Genomic DNA, 3,339 nt, shown 5'->3' with positions numbered 1-3,339 from the left:
TTGCTTTTTTTATTCAGAAATAATTTTAATTTATCTGTTGAAATGAGTACTAAAGAAACTAAAGATATTTCTGGTGCTTATGTGAAAAATTATACTTTAAAATATTCTGTATTCTGTTTGTATAATGCTCATAATCTATTTTATTCTTTCCTAGATATAAGACTTTGAATTCTACATTGTTTTATAATATATAGGTTCATTAATAAATGTGTCCTTTCAGATTGCATTCCATACCAAAACAGTTTAAGATTCCTTTTTTACTAGGTCCTTATAGTATATTTCTTTGGAATAAAATGACAATGTTGTCTAATTTTAAAGTTTTATAATGATTATGCTATATAAAGGCCTTTCTAAGGTGAAGATTTAATACACTGATGTCAAACTTTTATTTATATGAATTACATATATTGTTACACTTGTAATTTTGTAATCAACTTTTTAATAATTGTTTTTCATTTCTTGCGTCTGAAGAATGAAAAATCTGGAATAATTCACAGATTTTCATATCATCCTTTGCAATTGCCATGTTAATCTCTGTATTGGTGTAATTTGGGTACATGTGCTGCTGAAGCATGTAATGTCCTCTAAATTTAGGTAGTTAATGATGCAATATTTATACAGGATTATATCCTTGGGTGCCTGTTTGTAACAAGGAAACCTTATTGTTCCTAACAATGCTACTGATCTTATTTCCCTAAAATTCTGTGTATAATGGAAAATAATTATATTGTTCAGTTTGTAATTTTTTTGTCAATGACTATTTTAAATCTTTTTCATTTTAGTTTAATCATACATTGAAGCATTTTTAGCTAGGTCCAAAGGGGATGGCTTTTTCAAGTACTTATTTATTCAACTGAGTTTGCTCTGTGTAGCTAACGGATTCAAAGTAAGCCTTGCGTAAGAGCTACTTCTAAACTTCTGCAGCTGAAATTTTCCCAAATGCGGTCTCATTGGCACAAACGTCTACCTGACACTTTACCCTTCTTCCATGTAGGATCAGACCAACCAGAATATCTTACCCTGATCGCGTAAATTGTCTTACTTGAACAAAATAAATCTTAGTTCCAAGGGATCATAGAAAAATGAATATTTCAGACAGAACTTTTCAGATTGGAAGGTTTTTATCAAAAAATAATTGTTTATCATACCTACCATTTCAAAAGTAGCTAAAGCCAAGAAGGTGAAAAAATGGTTCATATGCATGATTACCTAATGTCCTGGCCTATCTACCTTCCAACCAGGCAGGAACTTAGACTACTGCCTTTCTTTCACCAAATATTTTCATAGCTCCAGGAGAAGTCCATATGTTTCTCCTTGTTATTAGGCCTTAAATTGGTAATGTTTCCCCTTGCCTCCAGTCTGTAAATCTACAAAAGGTAAAGGTTTAAGTCTAACTCTATCAAACACTGAGGTAGAGATAATGGAAAAATTCTTTAAATCAGAGTTGCTTTTGATACCCTAACCAAAACAGAACAATGCAAAACATGTGCCATTTTATTATATTATATATAGTTATATATTTTATATTTATATGTGCTGATTTTATATTTCACACAGTGAAACTTACTAGAATCAATTGATAATTTGACAAATAAAGTGATATTTATTTATTCCTATAAATATAATTGGAATATAAATAATTAGGTTTAGAATATATATTAGAATATAAAAAGTATCAATGCAATGTCTTCGGTATACACTTGCAATACCTTCTAATTGCTCATGGTCTTCTGAATTCACATTGTTAAAAATCAATGTGTTTTCCTCTAATCTATAAGAGATTTTACTCTGATGCTCTGTTTATTGTTTTAACTCACTGGTCCCAAACTGTTTTTCTACATATTTCTGATGCATTCCTACATATTATACTCCAATTGTAATAATACGATATCTAAAAGACATTCTTTTATAGACCCATGGGTCCTAATATCTTATGGCTTAGTTACCTGAATCATCAGATAACAGGGGCAAGACTTCTCAACTAGGCTTATGCAACCTGCCAGCAGACAGTAACTGAAAATCCATCTCAATTTCTCATTTCTTATATTTCAGGGCTCCAATTCCTTGAGAAACAAGAATTAGCAGCAAGCAATTGTGTAATGTAAGGCAACTTAAAATGAAAGATGAAGTCTCAAAATGGAGAGAAATTACTGTATTTCAAACTGAATTTACAGATGACCAGCCCATATGAGTGAACAAGATCAGAAAGTGTCACAAGATTATTTTTAATACCCCTCCCCTAATGACTAACGTAATATTTCAGTCCAGCATTAGTCGGCCCAAAAAATAGTTCCTGGAAGAATAGATCCGTGATTGATCTACCATGGTCAGGAAAACGACTTAGAGGTTAAATGTAATTCAGCAAAACATTAATTGAGAAGATCGTTTGTGCTTCAAAACACTGGTACTTTAGTACAACTTCGTTCTCTTGTATAAAAATGTTGTCATTCTCAAACCAACCTACATTTAATCTCCTGAAAGTGTATTCCTTTTCAAATAAACTTTTTGAAATCGCACTTACCAAAATAACATTTGATAAGTAGATGACACTTAGTGACATTACAAGTTTTTCAAGTGTAGGGAGCAAGTTACAATACAGTTGATTCATTTACCCAGCACTAATGTCAGACAGGTTCAACCATTCATTAAAGTCTAGAAATAGTACCACGCACCATTTGTGTTGCTCAGTAGGTGCCTTCCAGAAATTTGTTAAATAGGTCAGCCTCCCATATTTCAACCCTAAACATTAGCTAATAAAGTAAATTTCATCACTTAATAAGGGGCATTTTAAAAAGTCACAAATACTTGCCTTATCATATGCTGTTTTGTTTTCCCTCTGTCTAACACAGTAAGAAATATGTCTTTAAGTCTTGAATATGGGTACTCATTTGAGATGTGACAAAATATATCTTCTATTTCTATCATATACTTCTATAGTAGTATATGTTACTTTTCTTCTTTTTCCAAAACTTATATGTAGTAGAAAGTTTTATTCCATGTAAAATAAAATAATCACACATATTGTACAAAACCATTTATAAAAACTGGTAGTTAAGAATACATTCAAAGCCATTTTTAAACTTTCTTGTTGACTAATGATTAATCTTGAAATGGATGAGAATATAATCATGTATAGGTGTTTCAAGTCTCCAGTCTTGCAAATTGTTATTGCAGATGAATGAATTATGGAAATATAAGCTGACATTAGTTCAAGTATGTGCAGGACTGAAACTCCATGGAATGTATATAAACCTTTCAAATATTAACAGACAGTTTAACAGAATGACTATCAGGAAGTTGAAACCAGAGAGCCATAATAGTAAAGACATAGAATGAATG

At 31.1% G+C, this 3,339-nt stretch overlaps 1 pseudogene; it reads right to left on the bottom strand.

Moving 5' to 3' along the window:
* Nucleotides 1-475: 475 nt before the first annotated feature.
* Nucleotides 476-574, bottom strand: LOC138841523 (U6 spliceosomal RNA; annotated as a pseudogene).
* Nucleotides 575-3,339: the final 2,765 nt, after the last annotated feature.

Source organism: Dipodomys merriami, unplaced genomic scaffold (assembly GCF_024711535.1).
Source record: "Dipodomys merriami isolate MVZ:Mamm:240054 unplaced genomic scaffold, mDipMer1.0.p SCAF_320, whole genome shotgun sequence".
NCBI lineage: Eukaryota > Metazoa > Chordata > Mammalia > Rodentia > Heteromyidae > Dipodomys > Dipodomys merriami.
The sequence above is the reverse complement of the archived record's forward strand: the minus strand, read 5'-3'. Positions and strand labels throughout refer to the sequence as shown.